Below are 25,399 nucleotides of genomic sequence, written 5' to 3'. Positions count from 1 at the left end.
TGGGAGGTTAGGGAGGAAATTGCGGGTCCCCTAGCAGAGATATTTGAATCATCGACAGCTACAGATGAGGTGCCTGAAGATTGGAGGGTAGCAAATGTTGTGCCTTTGTTTAAGAAGGGCGGCAGGGAAAAGCCTGGGAACTACAGACCGGTCAGCCTGACATCTGTAGTGGGTAAGTTGTTAGAGGGTATTCTGAGAGACAGGATCTACGGGCATTTGGAGAGGCAAGGACTGATTAGGAACAGTCAGCATGGTTTTGTGAGAGGAAAATCATGTCTCACAAATTTGATTGAGTTTTTTGAAGGGGTAACCAAGAAGATAGATGAGGGCTGTGCAGTAGACGTGGTCTACATGGACTTCAGCAAAGCCTTTGACAAGGTACCGCATGGTAGGTTGTTACATAAGGTTAAATCTCACGGGATCCAAGGTGAGATAGCCAATTGGATACAAAATTGGATTGATGGCAGAAGACAGAGGGTGGTTGTAGAGGGTTGTTTTTCAAACTGGAGGCCTGTGACCAGCGGTGTGCCTCAGGGATCGGTGCTGGGTCCGCTGTTATTTATTATTTATATGAATGATTTGGATGAGAATTTAGGAGGCATGGTTAGTAAGTTTGCAGATGACACCAAGATTGGTGGCATTGTGGACAGTGAAGAAGGTTATCTAGGATTGCAACGGGATCTTGATAAATTGGGCCAGTGGGCTGATGAATGGCAGATGGAGTTTAATTTAGATAAATGTGAGGTGATGCATTTTGGTAGATCGAATCGGGCCAGGACCTACTCCATTAATGGTAGGGCGTTGGGGAGAGTTATAGAACAAAGAGATCTAGGAGTGCAGGTTCATAGCTCCTTGAAAGTGGAGTCACAGGTGGATAGGGTGGTGAAGAAGGCATTCAGCATGCTTGGTTTCATTGGTCAGAACATTGAATACAGGAGCTGGGATGTCTTGTTGAAGTTGTACAAGACATTAGTAAGGCCACACTTGGAATACTGTGTACAGTTCTGGTCACCCTATTATAGAAAGGATATTATTAAACTAGAAAGAGTGCAGAAAAGATTTACTCGGATGCTACCGGGACTATAAAATAATGATGGGCATAGATAAGGTGGATAGTCAAAATCTTTTCCCAAAGGTAGGGGAGTCTATAACGAGGGGGCATAGATTTAAGGTGAGAGGGGAGAGATACAAAAGGGTCCAGAGGGGCAATTTTTTCACTCAAAGGGTGGTGAGTGTCTGGAACGAGCTGCCAGAGGCAGTAGTAGAGGCGGGTACAATTTTGTCTTTTTAAAAAGCATTTGGACAGTTACATGGGTAAGATGGGTATAGAGGGATATGGGCCAAGTGCAGGCAATTGGGACTAGCTTAGTGGTATAAACTAGGCGACATGGACATGTTGGGCCGAAGGGCCTGTTTCCATGTTGTAAACTTCTATGATTCTATGATTGTATTTTCACTTATAAGGCAATGACAGCTCATTAGCCAGATTTCTTGAATCTAAAGAAGAACATAAGAACATGAGACAAACGAGCAGGAGTAGGCCACATGGCCCCTTGAGCCTGCTCCGCCATTCAGTCAGATCATGGCTGATCTTCAACCTCAACTTCACTTTCCTACCCAACCCCCTTTTCCCTTGATTCCCCTAGTCTAGAAATCTGTCTATCTCAGTCTTAAATATATTCAACGACTCAGCATCCACAGCCCTCTGGGGTAGAGAATTCCAAAGATTCACAACCCTCTGAGTGAAGAAATTCCTCCTCATCTCAGTCTTAAAAGGCCGACCCCTTATCCTGAGACTAGGCCCCTAGTTCTAGACCTCCAGCCCTGGGAAACAACCTCTCAGCCTCCACCCTGTCAAGCCCCCTCATAATCTTATATGTTTCAATTAGATCACCTCTCATTCTTCTAAACTCCAGTGAATATAGGCCCATTCTATTCAACCTCGCCTGATAGAACAACTCTCTCATCCCAGGAATTAATCTAGTGAACCTTCATTGCACCACCTCTAAGCAAGGTTATCCTTCCTTAGATAAGGAGACCAAAACTGTACACAGTACTCCAGGTGAGGTCTCACCAAAGCCCTGTACAATTGTAGTAAGACGTCCTTATTTTTGTACTCCAACCCCATTGCAATAAAGGCCAATATTCCATTTGCTTTCCTAATTGCTTGCAGTACCTGCATGATAACTTTTTGTGTTTCTTGTACGAGGATACCCAAGTCTCTCTGAATGCCAACATTTAATAGTTTTTCACCATTTAAAAAATATTCTGTTTTTCTATTCTTCCTAACAAAGTAAATAACCTCACCTTTCCCCACATTATACTCCATCTGCCACCTTCTTGCCCATTCACTTAACCTGTCCATATCCCTTTGCAGACTCTTTGTGTCCTCCTCACAGCTTACTTTCCCACCTAGCTTTGTATGTTATTGTGTGGTCCACTTGAGATTACATTCAGCAGTTTTGTGTCAACAGAGAACGTTCCAGATTTAGTCCAGTTTAGTTCCAACTTTCTTTCCCCCCATTTCTCTTTAGATACTGATTCTTAGTGGGGTACAGTTTTGTGGACACCAGCAGTCTACTGGTAATTTGTCCAAGTGGCCGTTCTCGTGTGAACCTAGGCCGCTGTTTGACTATGGAGAGCATCAGAGGCAAACCCAATGTCTATAAACATACACTTCCCAGGAAGAAGGACTGGATATTAATCCTGAGCGGGTACCCTGGCTGTATTTCTTCCACATCCGTAGACCAGGGGTACTAAGGCCTGCTATGTTGACCCTACTGGCTGAGATTGGTTAACTTAGCAAAGACCAGCAATTGAACCTGTGACCTTAATGGCTCACCTGTATGGCTCAGTTATACCCACCTGGACATCGTAGGAGCTCAGTGGCCTTAGTTTATGATAGTGGATCCCCAAGTATTATTTGCTGTGTCAGACAATTGAGATTGACACTAGGCAGTGGCTGTCAAATAGAACAAAAGGGTTCCAGTACAATATTGATCACTGGAATTCTTTACTTTGGTTTTTCTAAATATGATGATCCCACTATAGATTTGAAACATGCTGACAAAATCTTATTTCAGTGCTCTCAAAAAAAACCACATCTTTCCAAATCCAAAATTATCCCTCCCAATTATTTGGGAATCAATCGACATCGAGTATTAACATCATCCAATACCAGTCAGATGTATAACAGGTTAGGTGTAATGTATACCTTCTTGTGGTCAAACTGGACAGTATGCCTTAACCGCAACCTCTGTTGCACTGGTGTAATATTTCTATTCCCACACCAGCCGTCCTCGTATTTCCCTACGTAGTGCTGCCAATTTAAGTCTAATTGTGGCCTGTTTTCTTTGTAGTTTGTGCTCACTAGGAACAAAGTTGAGTCTGCCCCAAACTCACGTCACTTAACGTTACAGCCGGCAGGGACGTTCATCCCATCAGCATGAGCAGAATTTGATCCCAAGTCCCATAAACGGGTTAATGTCTCAGTTAAAATAGTGGCCGGAAGAATGTCGTACAAAAGTGTTAAATATTCGTCTGCAATTAGTGCCAATGATAATTTCTTGCCTTGAATGTTAACAATTAGAATCATACAGCACAGAAGGAGGCCATTCAACCCATCGTGCCTATGCTGGCTCTCTGAAACAGCTACCAATTAATCCCACTCCCCTGCTCTTTCCCCATAGCCCTGCAAATTTTTCCTTTTTAAGTATATATCCAATTCCCTTTTGAAAGTTAATCTGCTTCCACCACCCTTTCAGGCAGTGCATTCCAGATCATAACAACTCACTGAATAAAAAAAATTCTTCTCATCTCCCCCCATTTTTTGCTAATTATCTTAAATCCGTGTCCTCTGGTTACCAATCCTACTGCTAGTGGAAACATTTTCTCCCTATCTACTGTATTAAAACCTCTCATAATTTTGAACACCTCCATTAAATCTTCCCTTAACATTCTTTGCTGTAAGGAGAACAATCCCAGCTTCTTCAGTCTCTCCACATAACTGAATTCCCTCATCCCTGGTACCATTCTGGTAAGTCTCTTCTGCAACTTCTCCAAGGCCTTGACATAATTTCTAAAGTGTGGTGCCCAGGATTGGGCACAATACTCTAGCTGAGGTCTAACTAGTAATTTAGAAAGGTTTAGCATAACTTTCTTGCTTTTGTACTCTATGCCTCTATTTATAAAGCCAAGGATTCCATATGCTTTTTTAACCGCCTTCTCAACTTGACCTGTCACCTTCAAAGATTTGTGTATGTGAACACCTGCGATTCTGTCCCTGAACCTCCTTTAAAATGTTACCATTTAGTTCATACTGCCTCTCCTCATTTTTGCTCCCAAAATGCATCACTTGTTCCAAAAACTTATGGAGGCAAGAAATATGCCCAGTACCCAAGATAGATTTCCAATATTGGGTCCTGGATCCTGGGCATTGGCAGCTATGAAAGGTAGTAACCCCTTTCACCAACTTGGCTGATCTAGCAGCTGAAGGCTGTATTCTGATTGATCTAGAACATAGGAACGTAGGAACAGGAGTAGGCCATTTAGCTCCTCGAGCCTGTTCTGCCATTGAATGAGATTATGGCTGAGCTGTGACCTAACTCCATATACCCGCCCTAGCCCCATATCCCATAATACCTTTGATGTGGAGATGCCGGTGATGGACTGGGGTTGACAATTGTAAACAATTTTACAACACCAAGTTATAGTCCAACGATTTTATTTGAAATCTACAAGCTTTCGGAGGCTTCCTCCTTCCTCAGGTAAATGTCAGGAACTCAGGATTGTGCCCAGGATTGGGCACAATACTCTAGCTGAGGTCTAACTAGTAATTTATAAAGCATATGGAATCCTTGGCTTTATAAATAGAGGCATAGAGTATTGTGCCCAATCCTGGGCACAATTCTGAGTTCCTGACATTTACCTGAGGAAGGAGGAAGCCTTCGAAAGCTTGTAGATTTCAAATAAAATCGTTGGACTATAACTTGGTGTTGTAAAATTGTTTACAATTGTCAACCCATAATACCTTTGGTTAACAAAAATCTATCAATCTCAGATTTAAAATGAACAATTGAGCTAGCTATAATTGTTTTTGTTCCTCTACTTTATTGAGAAAGGGAGGAGGAAGAGCGTGTAGGAGTGTGCATTTACTGTTCAAGAGAACAATTTAAAGGAGCACTGATCATAGTATTGATAGAGGCAATAAAGGTTATGATGGAGTCTCTAATGATAGCACATTAAATAAATTACCACCGAATGCAGTTAATGCAAAAAATATTAGATGCATTTAAAAGGAAACCTGGACTAATGTTTATTTTTGTTGAAAGTCTACAGTAGGCTACTGGTGCCGGATATGATTAAGAAAGCCACATTTCGAGTTGGAGGCAAGGAAAAGGAGAAGAATGTTTGTATCTGGCAACAGTTCTGTGGGATGTTATTTTACAGTTAAATGAGCTAAATTCCTTTTCTTCATTTTTTTAAAACACACCCATGGTTGCAGTAGTTGAAAATTTAGACTAAGGTAAAGGGGCGAATCTGTCAGTTCCGTGTTGGCTCTGGTGACTGGTGTGGGTAGCTTACTGTATTCCACTGTTGAAGTGTCTGGTATTTTTTTTTAAAAAGTACTTAAAACTGTCTATTCAGAACACTATAGCTGAATTGAATAAATATTATGCGGCTAAATCCACAGGCGACAGCGATGTTTTTAAATTCTGTGTGACAAAGATGTAGCTTTGTGTTGGCTTCATGGTATATAAGGGGTTAAAAACCAATTTTATTGCTATAAGTCATGACCCAATTAACTTGATAAAATTTTTGTAACAATTAGTCAGCTTGTTTGGGACTGTACCAAGGGAGAGACCAAGCCCTTCAGTTTACATGCAAGCACCTTTTGGGATTTGTTCAAGTATGTGTTTGATTAGCTGTTTTTAAAATTTGATTTAATTTCGATTAGTCATAGTCTCTCTTTTATAGCTATTTATCTGCCTTCCTTCTTCAAATCTATAGTCTTTGAAGAGAGACAGGCCAGATAGTTTCCAAACATGGTGAAGAAAAGAAAGCTATCGTTCAGCACAACATCTGCAACCTAATATTTCCTGCTAAAGGAAGTTGAGCAGTGTGGCAAATTGTGACAAAAATTGTGAAACGCTGCAGGGCATAGATAGGTTAGTAGGATAGGCAGATAGGTGGCAAATACAGTTCAATGTAGAAAATGTGGATATATAGGAAGGATATATACGTGCCTTGGAGGCGGTGCAACGAAGGTTCACTAGATTGATTCCTGGGATGAGAGGGTTGCCCAAGGAGGAGAGATTAAGTAGAATGGGCCGATACTCTCTGGAGTTTAGAAGAATGAGAGGTGATCTCATTGAAACATATAAGACGCTGAGGGGACTTGACAGGATAGATGTTGAGAGGTTGTTTCCCCTGGCTGGCAAGTCTAGAACAAGGGGGCACAGGATAAGGGGTCGGCCATTTAAGACTGAGATGAGGAGGAATTTCTTCACTTTGGGTTGTGAATGTTTGGAATTCTCTACCCCAGAGGGCTGTGAATGCTGAGCCATTGAGCATATTCAAGGCTGAGATAGATAGATTTTTGAACTCAAGGGGATTCAAGGGATATGGGGATCAGGTGGGAAAGTGGAGTTGAAGCCAAAGATCAGCCATGATCTTATTGAATGGCGGAGCAGGCTCAAGGGGCTGAATGGCCTACTCCTGCTCCTATTTCTTATGTTGTTCTTATGTGATGTAATAGATTCTGGAATTAAGAATAAGCAAAGAAAACACAGTGACTATTTGGAGAAAATTGCTGGAAAAGACTTGATTGGCTAAATGGCCTTTTTTTTTGCTGTAACTAGTTTACTTTTACTCTAGATATTTTTGTAACTAACTATTTTTATAGATTATAATGTCCAAAGGTTAACAACTCTATTATGTAATGGGCATCAAATAAAATTGTGCCTGAGTCTAATTTATTCTGTGATTGGCACCAACACCTCCACATTCCTCTCGAAGTCACACACCACCCTGACTTGGACGTATATCTTTGTTCCTTCATCATTGCTGGGTCAGTATCTAGGAATTCACTGCCTAACACCATTGTGGTGGCACCACCACTGTAAGGACTGCAGTGGTTCAAGGAGAAGGCCCACCACCATCTCCTATTCCTGTTATAACCCGATGTGCCTTACACAATCTCGCCCTGCAAAAGGTCATTGCCATGGAAGAGATGGAGAAGACAGCCTTCCTCAACCAGTGGCAGAAAAATACCCTGGTCATCAGCCGTCTCCTGTGAATCTGTGTTGGCTCTGATGCTTGTTGTTTATTCCTTGCCACATTTCACGGACTACTGAGAAAACACATGTTCATGGCACCAATACAGATTGCAGTGCTAAGATAAGGGCATGCCTTTGTATTTGGAAAGAAAGTGAACTGTTGCCAGAGCGCGGTGCATTCTTCCTCTCATATTGCTCCACCAAGTTTGTAGTGAAGTGCTGGTAAGATTTATGGTACGGCAGTATTGTAAAACTAAGCAAAGTGCGAGCAACACTTACCGTAACAACCTGTCAGAGACCAGCAAATTCCATCCTCGCGTGCTGACAGCAATCACTTTTTCTGCCATCTTTGTGCAGGCTGATCCTGCCCTGCTCTTCAGAGTGTGAGCAGTTCTCCTTTGTTAGTGTTACCCTGATACCTTTGACTCTCTCTGCTTTGTTCCAGTATTCCCCACCATTATAAACAGTCAAAAGCAGTGAGGAGAATGCTTCACTGAAATGAGATCACTGTAGAAGCTTACAAAGAAACCACGTTACCTAATCATTTCATCAAAAGCAAAATACTATGGATGCTGGAAATCTGAAATAAGAACAGAAAAAACTGGAGAAGCTCAACAAGTCAGGCAGCATCTTTGGAGAAAGAAACAGATTTAACATTTCAGGTCAATGACTTTTCATCAGAATGGTCATTGACCTGAAACCTAATCATTTCAAATGTGTTGGCAGAAAGTGAGCATTGCTACTTTATCAAGCTGTGGGATTTTCCAGCCTGACTAAAACCATTTGTTATAGTCAAATACAGAGCTGCTAAATATTCAGACTCATAATGTCATGTTTCTGTAACTTTAGATTCCAGTTAAATATCATTCTGCAGGAGTTTGATCACAGCCTGAACTAGCTACATTTTCTTGCAATATCAAAGAAACCTTCATGTAGAAAGAACTTGCGTTTATATAGCGTCTTTCACATCCTCGGGATGTCACAGAGCACTTCACAGCCAATCAGTTACTTTTTGAAGTGTAGTCACTGCTGTAATGTCGGGAAACGCAGCAGCCAATTCGCATACAGCAAGGTCCCTCAAACAGCAATGAGATAAATGATCAGATAATCTTTTTAGTGATGTTAGTTAAGAGATGAATTTTGCCCAGGAGCCAGAAAGAAAGACTTGCATTTACATAGCACTTTTCATGACCTTTACAGCCAATGAAGTAGTTTTGAAGTGTAGTCACTGTTGTGTTATTTTTATTCGTTCATGGGATGTGGGCGTCGCTGGCAGGGCCAGCATTTATTGCCTATCCCTAATTGCCCTTGAGAAGGTCGTGCTGAGCCGCCTACATGAACAATTGAGTGGCTTGCTAGGCCATTTCAGAGGGCGATTAAGAATCAACCACATTGCTGCGGGTCTGGAGTCACATATAGGCCAGACTGGGTAAGGACGGCAGATTTCCTTCCCTAAAGGACATTGGTGAACCAGATGGATTTTTACGACAATCCGGTAGTTTCATGGCCACCATTACTGATACTAGTTTTTTTTTAAATTCCAAATTATTTATTTAATTAATTTAATTGAATTTAAATTCCCCAGCGGCCGTGGCGGGATTTGAACTCATGACTCCGGAATTATTAGTCCAGGCCTCTGGATTACTAGTCCAGTAACCACTATGTAATGCAGCCAATTTGCGCACAGCAAGCTCCTACAAACACCAATTTGATAATGACCAGATAATCTGTTTTTAGTGGTGTGAGGACTCCTCCTCCTTCTTTGAATAGTGCCATGGGATCCTTTATGTCCAACTGAGGGGGCAGAGAGGCACTCGATCTAACTTCTTATCCGAAAAGTGACACCTCCAACAGTACAGCACTCCCTCAGTTCTGCACTGAAGTGTCAGCCTGGATTATGAGCGCCAACAAAGAAACCACTTGTTTTATAAAGGGTGCAATAAAGTTCCTGCAGTGTGAAATAAAAAGTAACAGCTCAGTGATGAGACATAGACCTAACTAAAATAGAATAAAAATTATTGTGTTAGTGTCTGAAACTAGGTGCGTAAAGCCATAAAGCCAGTCTTTAGAAATGTGTTCTTGATTTTGCTATACCGTGCACAGAGGAAGTCTTCCCCCAATATTACTCCACCACACTTTAACAGTAAACGAGGTTGTGTAAGGTATGTTAGGTTTCTTAAAGATAGGAAGTGTGGCTTGAACCCACGACCTTCTGACCCAAAGGTGAGACTGCTACCACTGAGCCAGCAGGTAACCAAAATCAGTACAAAGCTCTGGGAGACTCATTTGTTATTAATGCTATTCCAGGTCATGCTCCCTCTCCTCCTTTAAGACTCCTCAAAACCCATTTCTTTGACCAAGCTTTTAGTCACCCCTCCTTGACATCTATTTTTGTTTGATTATGCTTCTATGAAGCATGTTGAGACGTTTTTCCATGTTAAAGGCGCTATAACTGGTAGCCACTTCAAAATCATAGTGTTCATGTTTCAAGCTAGTTACATGGATGAATCAGGCCACTTCTGCAAGTTTCCCTATAGTTGCCATTATAGGTAATGTTTAACCAATTATGTAAATTGTTGCAGGATTAGGAATAATACCATCCCAAGGAGGGAGTAATGTTTGGCACTGGTGATACTGTTGGCTGCATTTTACATGCTTCTGTGCCTGTTCACGCGTTACATTTAAAAAAAACCTATGGTGTCGGAGCGTGACGGACCTGCCAAAGTAATTTGAAGAGTTGTGATCGTTTAGTCTGTTTAGGTTAACTTGTCATTGAGGAGAAAGATCTTACAGATAACTGGTAATGATTACTAAGGGCTTGGCCAGTAGGCTATGACAGGTACATACTGGTGAATTAACCCTTTGAGTGCCAGATGATCCAGTATCCCCAAACTGGCCATAAACACAACTTTTAATAGAATTGCATAGCAAGTACAACACAGAAACAGGGCGTGTGGCTCAGCCATTCTGTGTTGGTGTTTACCCTCCACACGAGTACTAATCCCATGTGCCTGCCCTATTCCCTTTCCTTCAACCATGTACCTAATCTATTCTTAAATGTTGACATAGTCTTTGCTTCAGTCACTAACTCCAGTAGTGCATTCCACAGCCTCATAACCCACTGTTTTAAAAATCTGACATTTAATCTTATATCTATGTCCTTGTGTTCAAATCCCTCCATGACCTCACCCTTCCAAAATAGGTTGTGACTTGTACAATGAAACAGCTTTTTAAAGTGAAAAATGGCAAAAATACGACAAAAATAGTGGAACCATTTATACACTGATAACAGTTTACTAATCTGTATGTTACGGTAATCCCAATTTTACTGTATACAACTGGAATATTTGCACAGGGATTATTCCTAATACATTCCAAATCATGGGTCTGGTGCAAATGAAAGAAAGTTGTAACAAACATTTGAATAGTGGTAATACTTTGTGTTCCTATGTTAGGTTTCTTCAAATTTAGAGTTTATTCCCATGACGGCGAAGCTGCGACACAACCTCTTTGAATGGCATATTTTGTGCTTCCTTCCTAAGAGGTTCTGATCCCATTATGGTATAAATCGTTATCATTGAGTTGTCTTTACATGTGTTACCATAACTTTTTTTTTAAAACAGGAATTTTCAGGCTCAGCAGAATTGCTCTGCAGTCTCTACAGCTGTATTCATACGCACTTGGAAGAGTCTGTGCAACAAGTTCAATTTACAAAATGCTGCTTTACATTCATAGAATCATAGAAGATTTATGGCACAGAAAGAGGCCATTCGGCCCATCGTGCCTGCGCCTGCTGAGAAACGAGCCACCCAGCCTAATCCCACTTTCCCGCGTTTGGTCTGTAGCCCTGCAGGTCATTGTTCTTAAGGTGCACATCCAGGTATTTTTTAAATGAGTTGAGGATTTCTGCCTCTACCACCCTCTCAGGTAGTGATTTTCAGACCCCCACCACCCTCTGGGTGAAAAATGTTTTCCTCATTTCCGCTCTAATCCTTCTACCAATCACTTTAAATCTATGCCCCCTGGTTATTGACCTCTCTGCTAAGGGAAATAGGTCCTTCCTATCCACTCTATCTAGGCCCCTCATAATTTTGTACACCTCAATCATATCATCCCTCAGCCTCCTCTGTTCCAAGGAAAACAACCCCAGCCTATCCAATCTGTCATCATAGCTAAAATTCTCCAGTCCTGGCAACATCCTCGGAAATCTCCTCTGCACCCTCTCGAGTGCAATTACATCCTTCCTGTAATGTGGTGACCAGAACTGTGCGCAGTACTCAAGCTGTGGCCTAATTAGTGTTTTATACAGTTCCAGCATAACATCCCTGCTTTTATATTCTGTGCCTCGGCTAATAAAGGAAAGCATCCCCTATGCCTTCTTAACCACCTTATCTACATGTCCTGCTACCTTCAGCGATCTGTGGACATGCACTCCAAGGTCCCTCACTTCCTCTACACCTCTCAGTATCCTCCCATTTATTGTTAATTCCCTTGCCTTATTTGCCTAAATGCATTACCCCATACTTATCCGGATTGAACTCCATTTGCCACTTTTCTGCCCATCTGACCAGTCCATTGATATCTTCCTGGAGTCTACAGCTTTCCTCCTCACTATCAACCACATGGCCTATCTTTGAGTCATCCGCAAATTCCGTAATCGTGCCCCCTACGTTTAAGTCCAAATCATTAATGTATACCACAAAAAGCAAAGGACCTAGTACCGAGCCCTGCGGCATCCCACTGGAAACAGCCTTCCAGTCGCAAAAACACCCATTGACCATTACCCTTTGCTTCCTGCCACTAATCAATTTTGGATCCAATTTGCCACATTCCCTTGGATCCCATGGACCAATCTGTCATGTGGGACCTTGTCAAAAGCCTTGCTAAAATCCATTTAGATTACATAGGAACAGGAGTAAGCCATTTAGCCCCTCGAGCCTGTTCTGCCATTCACTGAGATCATGGCTGATCCATGATCTAACTCCATATACCCACCTTAGCCCCATATCCCTTAATACCTTTGGTTAACAAAAATCTATCAATCTCAGATTTAAAATGAACAATTGAGTTCCAAACTTCTACCACTCTTTGTGTGTAGAAGTGTTTCCTACTTCACTCCTGAAAATCCTGACTTTTTTTATGCTATGCCCCCTAGTCCTAGACTCCCCAACCAGCGGAAATAGTTTCTCTCTATCTACCCTATCAGTTCCCCTTAATATCTTGAAAACTTTGAACAAATTACCCCTTAATCTTCTAAATTCCAGGGAATACAACCCTAGTTAGTGTAATCGCTCCTCATAATTTAACCCTTGGAGTCCAGGTATCATTCTAGTAAATCTACGCTGCACTCCCTCCAAGGCCAATATATCCTTCCTAAGGCATGGTGCCCAGAAACGAACACAGTACTCCAGCTGTGGTCTAACCAGAACTTTGTATAGCTGTAGCATAACTTCTACCCCTTGTATTCTAGTCCTCTGGATATAAAGGCCAGCATTCCAGTAGCCTTTTTGATTATTTTCTGTACCTGTTCATGACATTTTAATAATATAAAATATAGAAAATGCTGGAGAAGCTCAGCAAGTGAGGCAGCATCTGTGGAGAAAGAAACAGGGTTAACGTTTCAGGTCAAAGACTTTTCGTCAGAACTGGAAGATGTTAAAGAGTTAAAGTTTTTAAACAAGTACAGAGCCAGGGAAAGGTGGGGGGTGGGGGATTGAGGGGGGGGGGGTAGCGAGTGGAGGAAGGGAGGGCAGGGCAGGGCAGGGCACTTTAATGATCTATGTACATGGACCCCCTAAGTCTTTTTGGACCTCCACGGTTTCAAGCTTTTCACCATTTAGAAAGTACTCTGATCTATCCTTTTTAGGTCCAAGGTGGATGACCTCACACTTGCCTACGTTGAAATCCATTTGCGACAGTTTTGCCTATTCACTTAATCTATTAATTGTCTATAAATAATTTTATGTTTCCATCTACACTGCTTACAATGCTGCCTATCTTTGTGTCATTGGCAAACTTGGATATGTGACTCTCTATCCTGTCATCTAAGACATCAATAAATATAGTGACTAGTTGAGACCCCATCACAGATCCCTGTGGGACATCTTGCCAATTTGAGAACATTCCCAAGGATTACATTCCACTCCAAAAATTCCTTATGCAAGCTTTCCACAGCTGAGCCATGACAGACCACATTTCTGATTGTTAGTTGCTCTCAGCTTAGAGTCATAGAGTCATACAGCACGGATAGAGGCCCTTCGGCCCATCGTGTCCGCGCCGGCCATCAGCCCTGTCTACTCTAATCCCATATTCCAGCATTTGGTCCGTAGCCTTGTATGCTATGGCATTTCAAGTGCTCATCCAAATGCTTCTTGAATGTTGTGAGGGTTCCTGCCTCCACAACCCTTTCAGACAGTGAGTTCCAGACTCCAACCACCCTCTGGGTGAAAAAGTTCTTTCTCAAATCCCCTCTAAACCTCCCGCCTTTTACCTTGAATCTATGTCCCCTTGTTATAGAACCCTCAACGAAGGGAAAAAGCTCCTTAGTATCCATCCTATCTGTGCCCCTCATAATTTTGTACACCTCAATCATGTCCCCCCTCAGCCTCCTCTGCTCCAAGGAAAACAAACCCAATCTTCCCAGTCTCTCTTCATAGCTGAAGCGCTCCAGCCCTGGTAACATTCTGGTGAATCTCCTCTGCACCCTCTCCAAAGCGATCACATCCTTCCTGTAGTGTGGCGACCAGAAGTGCACACAGTACTCCAGCTGTGGCCTAACCAGTGTTTTATACAGCTCCATCATAACCTCCTTGCTCTTATATTCTATGCCTCGGCTAATAAAGGCAAGTATCCCATATGCCTTCTTTACCACCTTATCTACCTGTTCCGCCGCCTTCAGGGATCTGTGAACTTGCACACCAAGATCCCTCTGACCCTCTGTCTTGCCTAGGGTCCTCCCATTCATTGTGTATTCCCTTGCCTTGTTAGTCCCTCCAAAGTGCATCACCTCGCACTTTTCCGGGTTAAATTCCATTTGCCACTGTTCCGCCCATCTGACCAACCCATCTATATTGTCCTGCAGACTGAGGCTATCCTCCTCGCTATTTACCACCCTACCAATTTTTGTATCATCAGCGAACTTACTGATCATACCTTTTACATTCATATCCAAGTCATTAATGTAGACCACAAACAGCAAGGGACCCAGCACCGATCCCTGTGGTACCCCACTGGCCACAGGCTTCCAGTCACAAAAACAACCTTCGACCATCACCCTCTGCCTTCTGCCACTAAGCCAGTTTTGTATCCAAAGTGCCAAGGCACCCTGGATTCCATGGGCTCGTACCTTCTTGACCAGTCTCCTGTGGGGGACTTTATCGAAGGCCTTACTGAAATCCATGTATACCACATCCACTGCGTTACCCTCATCCACACGCCTAGTCACCCCCTCAAAAAATTCAATCAAATTAGTCAGACATGATCTTCCCTTGACAAAGCCATGTTGACTATCCCTGATTAATCCTTGCTTCTCCAAGTGGAGACTAATTTTGTCCTTCAGAATTTTTTCCAATAATTTTCCTACCACTGATGTTAGGCTCACTGGCCTGTAGTTCCCCGGTTTTTCCCTACTCCCCTTCTTGAATAATGGTATTACATTAGCGGTTCTCCAGTCCTCTGGCACATCCCCTGTGGCCAGAGAGGTTCTGAATATATGTGTCAGAGCCCCCGCAATCTCCTCCTTTGCCTCACACAGTAGCCTGGGATACATTTCGTCCGGGCCTGGGGATTTATCCATTTTTAGGCCTGCTAAAACCGCCAATACCTCCTCCCGCTCGATGTTAATATGTTCGAGTATATCACAGTCCCCCTGCCGTATTTCTATGTCTACATTGTCCTTCTCCATAGTGAAAACAGATGCAAAAAATTCATTTAGAACCCCTCCTACATCTGCCGGCTCCACACACAGATTGCCATTTTTGTCCCTAATGGGCCCTATTTTTTCCCTAGTCATCCTCTTACCCTTAATATACTTATAAAACATCTTAGGATTTTCCTTTATTTTGCTCGCCAGTGTTATTTCATGGCCCCTCCTTGATCTCCTAATTTCTTTTTTAAGTATCCCCCTGCACTTTTTGTACTCCTCTGGGGCTTCCTCCGTCTTTAGCCTTTTGTATCTGCCAAAAGCCCTCCTTTTTTTCCTAATCCATTCTCGTATATCCCCTGACATCCAAGGTTCCCTGGAGTTCTTGGAACCACCCTTGACCTTTACGGGAACATGTTGCCATTGTATGGTCTCAATCTCCCTTCTGAAAGACTCCCATTGCTCCGATGCGGATTTTCCTACAAGCAGCTGATCCCAGTCCATTTTGGCCAGATCCTGCCTTATCCTATTAAAATCGGCCTTCCCCCAATTTAGAACCTTTATTTCCGGCCCCTCCCTGTCCTTTTCTATGACCACCTTAAATCTCACCGAATTATGGTCACTGTCACCAAAGTGCTCACCTACGAGCACTTCTTCCACTTGGCCGGCCACATTCCCTAGAATTAGGTCTAGTACCGCCCCCTCTCTTATAGGACTTTCTACATGCTGGCTCAAAAAGCTCTCCTGGATGCACGTTAAGAATTTTGTACCCTCTAAGCCTTTTACACTCTGAGTATCCCAGTTAATATTGGGGAAGTTGAAATCCCCCACTATTATTACCCTATTATTTGCACAATTTTCTGAGATTTGCCTACATATCTGTTCCTCTATCTCCCCCTGACTGTTTGGGGGCCTATAGTACACTCCCATCAAAGTGCTTGCCCCCTTTTTGTTTTTAAGCTCCACCCATATGGCCTCATTAGAGGAAACTGCTAATATATCATCCCTCCTTATGGCAGTAATTGATTCTTTTGGTGGCAGTATCAGTACTTTGTCATCCTTGAGCTCGGAAGTGGAAAATTACTCTGGGTTCCCACTCCTGATCACTATCCAGTGACTCTCTCTTCTCGCTCCCCCCCCACCATGCCCCTTTCTGCTAGATAGCCCATGTCGGGTGTGGATGGGATTGGGCTCGGTTGTGTTGACCTCCATTGTTCAGGCTCACACATAAAGAATAGTCACTTGAGCGACGTTGCCTGTAGAAACATGCGATTCCTCCCCCCCCCCCATCTCATTCTTCTCCCTATACTGGGCTGTGCACCTCCTACCAGCAGTTAGTTGACCCATGTCCAGGGCTCTGTCTGTAACAACTGAGTGAACAGTTTTACTAAGTCGATGACGGCAGTCCTGCAGTGAGCCTTTGTTGTGTATTTTTCCAGCCCATGGCAGTGCAACAGATCTATGAAGTGCAGCAGAGTGGATGGTGAGTCAGATTTGCACAGTAGCTGTTTCTGTGTCGTTATGATTTGGAATGCACTGCCTGAAAGGGTGGTGAAAGCAGATTCAATAGTAACTTTCAAAAGGAAATTGATAAATAATTGAAAGGGAAACAATTGCAGGGCTGTGGGGAAAGAACAGGGGAGTGGGACTAGTTGTATAGCACTTTCAACGAGCTGGCACAGGCACGATGGGCCGAATGGCCTCCTTCTGTGCTGTAGGATTCTATGATTCTACCTGCCTGCCTTCGCTACAACAAACCATGCACTAACGACATTTATTGATCTTTACTTTGGGAGGTCATTTTATTGTAGTGCATCCGTGCTGACCAAGCTGTTCCAGTACAGCTACAACACTGGCATCTACCCGACAATGTGGAAAATTGCCCAGGTATGTCCTATCCACAAAAAGCAGGACAAATCCAATCCAGCCAATTACCATCAGTCTACTCCCAATCATCAGCAAAGTGATGAAAGGTGTCGTCGACAGTGCTATCAAGCGGCACTTAGTCACCAATAACCTGCTTACCGATGCTCAGTTTGGGTTCCGCCAGGACCACTCGGCGCCAGACCTCATTACAGCCTTGGTCCAAACATGGACAAAAGAGCTGAATTCCAGAGGTGAGGTGAGAGTGACTGCCCTTGACATCAAGGCAGCATTTGACCGAGTGTGGCACCAAGGAGCCCTAGTAAAATTGAAGTCAGTGGGAATCAGAGGGAAACTCTCCAGTGGCTGGAGTCATACCTAGCACAAAGGAAGATGGTAGTGGTTGTTGGAGGCCAATCATCTCAGCCCCAGGGCATTGCTGCAGGAGTTCCTCAGGGCAGTGTCCTTGACCCAACCATCTTCAGCTGATTCATCAATGACCTTCCCTCCATCATAAGGTCAGAAATGGGGATGTTCGCAGATGATTGCACAGTGTTCAGTTCCATTCGCAATCCCTCAGATAATTAAGCTGTCCGAGCCCGCATGCAGCAAGAAGACCTGGACAACATCCAGGTTTGGGCTGATAAGTGGCAAGTAACATTCGTGCCAGACAAGTGCCAGGCAATGACATCTCCGACAAGAGAGAGTCTAACCACCTCCCCTTGACATTCAATGGCATTACCATCGCCGAATCCCCCACCATCAACATCCTGGGGGTCACCATTGACCAGAAACTTAACTGGACCAGCCATATAAATACTGTGGCTACCAAGAGCAGGTCAGAGACTGGGTATTCTGTGGCGAGTGACTCACCTCCTGACTCCCCAAAGCCTTTCCACCATCTACAAGGCACAAGTCAGGAGTGTGATGGAATATTCTCCACTTGCCTGGATGCGTGCAGCTCCAACAACACTCAAGAAGCTCGACACCATCCAGGACAAAGCAGCCCACTTGATTGGCACCCCATCCACCACCCTAAACATTCACTCCCTTCACCACCGGTGCACAGTGGCTGCAGTGTGTACCATCCACAGGATGCACTGCAGCAACTCGCCAAGGCTTCTCCGACAGCACCTCCCAAACCCGCGACCTCTACCACCTAGAAGGACAAGAACATCAGACACATGGGAATAACACCACCTGCACATTCCCCTCCAAGTCACACACCATCCAAACTTGGAAATATATTGCCGTTCCTTCATTGTCGCTGGGTCAAAATCCTGGAACTCCCTTCCTAACAGCACTGTGGGAGAACCGTCACCACACGGACTGCAGCGGTTCAAGAAGGCAGCTCACCGCCACCTTCTCAAGGGCAATTAGGGATGGGCAATAAATGCCGGCCTCCCAAGCGACGCCCACATCCCATGAACGAATAAAAAAAATGTAGATAATGCTTCAGTTAGAGAGACTTTCACTTGATGCATAACATTTAAAGCTTCCAAGGAGTAACCCTCAGAGTCGACAACCATGACTGAGTTTTTTTTCTCTCCCCCACAATTTTACAGAATATCACCTTTGCTCGTTTGTCTGTGATGCTTTGAGTTTTTCATTTTTTCTCGACATTTGGTACAAAAATATGAATTAAAATTTGTTACCATATAATCCTTTCAATAAAAATGAAATACTGTGCTTAAACAGTTTGCTGTCCATCCTTCGCATTATAAGGTAGATGTTGCAATTTGCACATTCTCGTACTAACACTTCTCATGCCAAAATCCCCCTCTGCTATTTTAATGCTGGAATTCAGCTGTCTATGATAATGGTTTAACCCCTGCATTGATCTAACGGAGAGAAGAATTTGGGATGAGCACATTAAGCTTTTATACTGGATCAGAACCAGTCGCAATTTCTACCCTTGTATTTTCGATACCACTTGCCATTTTGCTGCAGTGCAGGCAATTTCAGACATAGTTAATCTGGCTCATTTGTGTGGGTAGTGGACTGTAGGACCATCTCGCTCACGGAAGATTATGTTATAGTCACATGCAGCATTGTTTTTTCGGCCTTGTGTACCTCTCTTTCCTTTATGTGTTATCAGTTCTGAGTTGTTCCCGGCTTGGGTGTGTCTTTACTTTTTATGGCTGTGCTTGGGGCTCTCTCATATAACTCTTGTTGGGTTGGCATCATGCTGGGTGATATAGTGAAGGTACTTATAGGAATGATACCGGAACTGAGGTTATAACTATCAGGAAAGACTGAATCGACTGGGGCATTTTTCTCCAGAAAAGAGAAGGCTCAGTGTTGATCTAATAGGGGTTTTTAAAATTATTAAGGGGTTTGATAGGGTAGATATAGAGAAGATGCTTCCACTTTAGGGGAGTCCAAAACTAGGGGTCATAAATATAAGATAGTTACTAATAAATGCAGAAAAAAATTCAAAAGAAACTTCTTTACCCAGAGAGTGGTATGAATGTGGAACTTGCTACCACATGGAGTAGTTGAGGTGAATAGTATAGATGCGTTTAAGGGGAAGTTAGATAAGTACATGAGGGAGAAAGGAATAGAAGGATATGCAAATAGGATTAGATGAAGTAGGGTGGGAGAGAGGCTCGTGTGAAGCATGAACACCAGCACAGACCGTTGGGCTAAATGGCCTGTTTCTATGCTGTAAATTATATGTAAAAGCAGTCGAGAGCTTTAATAAGATAGTGGAGGTTTATTTAGATGATTTAACTTATTTGTGACTAATATCGCACTTTGTGATTTCACCCTGTGTATGCCTTGCTTTTGCCTGTTTATATTCTGCTTTTCTGTCTGTTCCTTGTCTTCTCCCTGGTTTTTATATGGCTGTTTTGTTTTCACACCAGAAAGTAACATGTCTTAAAAGGAGGTTATGCTAAACCTTTGTAAAACACTGGTTAGGCCTCACACACTTTAGGAAGGATGGCAAGGCCTTAGAGAGGGTGCAAAAGAGATTTACTAGAATGGTGCCAGGGATGAGGGATTTCAGGGTTGTGGAGAGACTGGAGAAGCTGGGGTTGTTCTCCTTAGAGCAGAGAAGGTTAAGGGGAGATTTGATAGAGGTGTTCAAAATCATGAATGGTTTTGACAGAATAAATAAGGAGAAACTGTTTCCAGTGGCAGAAGGGTCGGTAACCAGAGGACACAGATTTAAGGTGATCGGCAAAAGATCCAGAGGCGACATGAGGAAACATTTTTTTTAATGCAACGAGTTGTGATGAACTGGAATACACTGCCTGAAAGGGTGGTGGAATCAGATTCAGTAGTAACTTTCAAAAGGGAATTGGAAAAATACTTGTAAAGGAACAATTTGCTGGGCTATGGGAAAGAGCTGGGGAATGGGACTAATTGGATAGCTCTTTCAAAGAGCCGGCACAGGCACGATGGAGTGAATGGCCTCCTCCTGTGTTGTACCTACTGTGATACTATGCAGGAGAAAGTGTACATGTGAGTGGTTCCAGCACTCTAATCTAATGGGGGCAAGGGAAAGTCGTCAGGTGACCCCATATGCAGTTCTGTTATATAACTCGGTTGCCTTGCGCATAAACTTCCTGTTTATATCAAGGGCCGTATTTGTGAATATGTCTCTTTGAAGCAACTGAATGCACAATTAGTACAAAGCCATTCCTAATCTTCCCTGATGTGAAGGTGCATCGCTGGCCTGTGCAGGTAGTTGGTCTGCGAGCAGAGCCAAAACGCCAGACCCAGCTGGAGTACTGCCAGCAATAACCGCTGGTTAGAGGCATTGAATCAAATTCCCAAGAATGCTTCAGATGCATTCAGCGGCACTAGTACCTGATTTACTTTAGAGAGTTGCCTCCGATGGTGCTAAATGGAATAATAGACCACAGGAGTGAAGTTGAATATCTGTCACATGAATGTTGAGTTGGACTCCTGCCATAGTTCCATTCCGGGGTGCACTTAAAAAAATATATATATAATTTGAATTTTATGGGCTGCCTTTACTTGGGTTTGGTGCTGTGAATGAGAATGCTGACAGTTATCTTCTTGTCATTAATCCATTAAGACAATAATGCAGACAGATTAGTGGTTTTGATACTATTACTGCAAGATCATCTGGAAATAATTAGTAACTGATTACTAGGAAATTCTGACATCCAGGTGAAAAAATGATCAGTTTTATAAATTGGGGTATATCTCATTTATACAGTCACGATCGATGTACAAGTCACACAGTACCTGCTCTGAAAGATATTGAATACTGATAGGATGGCATAAATATTGACTTCTATGTGCAAAAGCATACAAATACATTTTAGGAACAGGAGTAGGCCATTCAGTCTTCGAGCCTGTTCCGCCATTCAATTAGATCATGACTAATCTTAACTCCATTTACCCAACTTGGTTCCATATTCCTTAATACCCTTACATAACAAAGATCTATTTATCTATCTCGGTTTTGAAATTTTCAATTTCAACAGCTTTTTGGAGGAGAGAGTTCCAGATTTCTACTACTACTTTGTGTGAAGAATTTTGTAATCTAATCTTCAAGTATCTATAACCCTATTCAAATTATTTTACAATGTGGTGCAATCCACTTCTACTTTATATCAATCTGTAATATATTAATCTTATCTGCAGCACTTCCTGTCAACTTTTTCCTTTATAAATGTAGACATAGAAATGTATAATGGAAATATAAAAATTAGGATAGAATGTATTACTTTAAATTGGGGACTGGGTTATATTCATGCTGCCCTGGTCCAACCATCTCTGCCCTCTAACTCAGCTTCATCTGAAGACTTAACTTGGTCATGACTCTGTGTGTGCTGTGCCACAGGAGATCAACTGGTTTGAATGAAAGAGATTTGACACAATGTGAACAGTTTGTCCTGTAATAATGAAAGTGATGCAGCCTTCATTTGTCAAAAAAAGACTTACTGCTCCCTAATCGTTCATTGCGTAACACCCGGTGTAGTAATAGGTCGTAGAGAACAGAATGTCCCAATCACAGCTGGGAGGCCTTAGTGCTCTAGGTTAGGGAGAGGGGGGATAAAAATCAGCCAGTGCTCTCGTTCCTGATCGCAGTCCCGTGGCTCCTCCTGGGAAGCACTTTTTTTTACACAGAATTTACAGCACAGAAACAGGCTATTTGGCCCAACTGGTCTATGCCGATGTTCATGCTCCACACGAGCCTCCTCCCACTTTACTTCATCTAATCCTACCAGCCTATCCTTCCATTCCTTTCTCCCTCATGTACTTATCTAGCTTCATACGTTAAAGGCACTATATAAATATATATATATTACAAATATTGTTGATGAAATAAATCGAAGTAATTCTTACTGCAGTCAATTAACTCATTACAGACATTTCCTTTGCCACTTATGGAATTGCCTATTATTACGTTTTTCATTGATATTTGTTTGAAAATAAAATGATTAATGACTTTAGTCTGTAAAAATCTGCCCTATGTGCTGACGTCATTGGATAGAGAATTCTGTATCATGGCACAAGACTACAGGGGGTCATTTTACTCTAACCCGACGGACGGGAAAGGTATCAGATCGGCCACCAATGAAAGTACATTTGGGCGGGATGTAAAACGGGCGGTCGATCTGATCATGTCAGTTTCCCGCTGGGCGGGGTAGGGTTAAAATTACCACCTTTGTTAAAACTAGTCCTGTTCACCCATCACCCCCTGTGCTCGCTGACCTACATTGGCTCCCGGACCGGCAATGCCTCAATTTTAAAATTCTCATCCTTGTTTTCAAATCCCTCCACGGCCTCACCCCCTCCCTATCTCTGTAACCTCCTCCAGCCCTACAACCCTCCGAGATTTCTGCCTTCCTCCAATTTCTGGCCTCTTGCGCATCCCCAATTTTAATCGCTCCACCATTGGCAGCCATGCCTTCAGCTGCCTAGGCCCTAAGCTCCAGTATTCCCTCTTGTGGTTAACTTGTGGTTAATGTTGGGCAAGGTCAGGATTGGGCTCAGCTCTGACGCTGTCCACAGTTGAATTAGCCGCTGACGCTCAGTGTCTTGGCTCACACTTGAAGAATGGGCACTTGGGCAAGGTGCAGTAGGATTGCCTGATCTCTGGAACTGTACCGCAATGAGAGTTAGCACCATGAGGAGAGGAGGGAGAAAACTCGGGGAGGGGAGTGGAATGGTCCAACTTGTGTATCAGAATTTAAGGATATTTGATAAAACATTTTACTGAACTAGGATAATTTACCTTTTCAATAGGTAAATTTCAATGAGATCCCCTCTCATCCTTCTAAACTCTAGTGAATACAAGCCTAGTTGACCCAATCTCTCCTGATACGACAGTCCTGCCATCCCAGGAGTCAGTCTGGTGAACCTTTGCTGCTCTCCCTCTATATCCTTTCTTAGGTAAGGAGACCAAAACTGCACACAATACTCCAGGTGTGGTCCCACCAAGGCCCTGTATAACAGCAGTAAGACATCCTTGCTCCTGTACTCAAATTCTCTTGCAATGAAGGCCAACATACCATTTGCCTTCCTAACTGCATGCTGTACCTGCATGTATGCTTTCAGTGACTGGTGTACAAGGACACCCAGGTCCCTTTGTACATCAACATTTCCCAATCTATCACCATTTAAATAATACTCTGCCTTTCTGTTTTTCCTTCTGAAGTGGAAAACTTCACATTTATCCACGTTATACTGCATCTGCCATGTATTTGTCCACTCACTCAACTTGTCTAAATCACCTTGAAGCCTCTTAGCATCCTCCTCACAACTCAAGATCCTCCCTAGTTTTGTGTCGTCAGCAAACTTGGAAATATTACATTTGGTTCCCTCATCCAAATCATTGACATATATTGTGAATAGCTGGGGCCCAAGCACTGATCCCTGCAGTACCCCACTAGTCACTGCCTGCCACCCCAAAAAAGACCCATTTATTCCTACTCTCTGTTTCCTGTCTGTGAACCAATTTTCAATCCATGCCAGTTTTTTATGGCCAATCCCATGTGCTTTAATTTTGCACACTAACCTCTTATGTGGGACTTTATCAAAGGCCTTCTGAAAATCCAAATAAACCACATCCACTGGTTTTCCCTTATCTATTCTACCAGTTACATCCTCAAAAAACTCCAGTAGGTTTGTCAAACATGATTTCCCTTTCATAAATCCATGTTGACTTTGTCTAATCCCGTTGATATTTTCTAAGTGTCCTGTTATCACATCCTTTATAATAGACTCTCGCATTTTCCCTACTACTGATGTTAGGCTAACCGGTCTGTAGTTCCCTGTTTTCTCTCTCCCTCCTTTTTGAAATAGTGGGGTTACATTTGCCACCCTCCAATCTGCAGGAACTGTTCCATAATCTATTGAATTTTGAAAGATGACAACTAATGCATCCACTATTTCCATGGCTACCTCTTTTAGTACTCTGGAATGCAGATTATCAGGCCCTGGGGATATATCGGCTTTCTGTACCATTAATTTCTTGAGCACAATTTTTTTACTAATACTAATTTCCTTTAATTCCTCCTTCTCACTAGTACTAATTTTAATCACAATGTGACAAAATTAAATATATAAAGCATAGGAATGAACAAATACTTTGAAATTGAGCTTAGCTTTGGGCGCATAATTGTGAATAAATCTCTACATTTTTTGCACGAATGCTGATTGTCCCGGCCTCGACAGCAAGTATCGAAACACAGAAGCTGAAATGAACTGTATTTTTTTAAAAAAACAGAACTACTTGAAAGGTACTTATGTAAAGTCAGAACTTTAAGTAATTAGTGATACTGATAGTAGTGATACTGGTTATGGATATGGTCAGAAACATAGGTCTTGATAGAAACAGCAAAAGAAGCAGCATCCAACCATTGATGGGAAGTCCATCAGAGACTGGGACTGATTGACCGCCCGATATCATCTGAACCTGGGAAGAGTTGAAGTACTGCAGCACCTGGTCAGGCATCTCTGTTTATACACGCACACAATCTTCATCTCCATTTTCCACTCTATTAAGCGAGTTACATTATATTTTAAAAAAATGTAGGATTACTCATCTGTGGGTGCTCTCCCCACAGGTTTACACACAGTTCAACTCACACTCATACCAACCAGAGGGTCGGGTACAAACATACACCAACATGCTTGTACTTCAACATGGCACTTAACGTGACCTGTATATTGAACACCCTATTGGTAAAAGAATCAGGGTGGAGATGAGATTTTTTTTACACGCAGTGAGTTATGATGACCTGGAACGCGCTGCCTAAAAGGGTGGTGGAAGCAGATTCAATAGTAACTTTAAAAAGGGAATTTGAAAAATACTTAAAAAGGAAAAAACTTGCTGGGCTATGGGTAAAGAGCAGGGGAGTGGGAATAATTGGATAGCTCTTTCAAAGAACCAATACAGGCGTGATAGGTC

General features: G+C 42.8%; 1 protein-coding gene across 1 annotated transcript in view; it reads left to right on the top strand.

Annotated features, from left to right (window-relative positions):
• The window catches only part of lifra (LIF receptor subunit alpha a), a 188,791-nt gene that overhangs the window by 82,149 nt on the left and 81,243 nt on the right, over window positions 1-25,399 (top strand). The window lies entirely within an intron of this gene.

The sequence above is a fragment of the Heptranchias perlo genome, chromosome 4 (assembly GCF_035084215.1).
Source record: "Heptranchias perlo isolate sHepPer1 chromosome 4, sHepPer1.hap1, whole genome shotgun sequence".
NCBI lineage: Eukaryota > Metazoa > Chordata > Chondrichthyes > Hexanchiformes > Hexanchidae > Heptranchias > Heptranchias perlo.
Note: the sequence above shows the minus strand (reverse complement) of the source record. Positions and strands in the feature narration are given on the sequence as shown.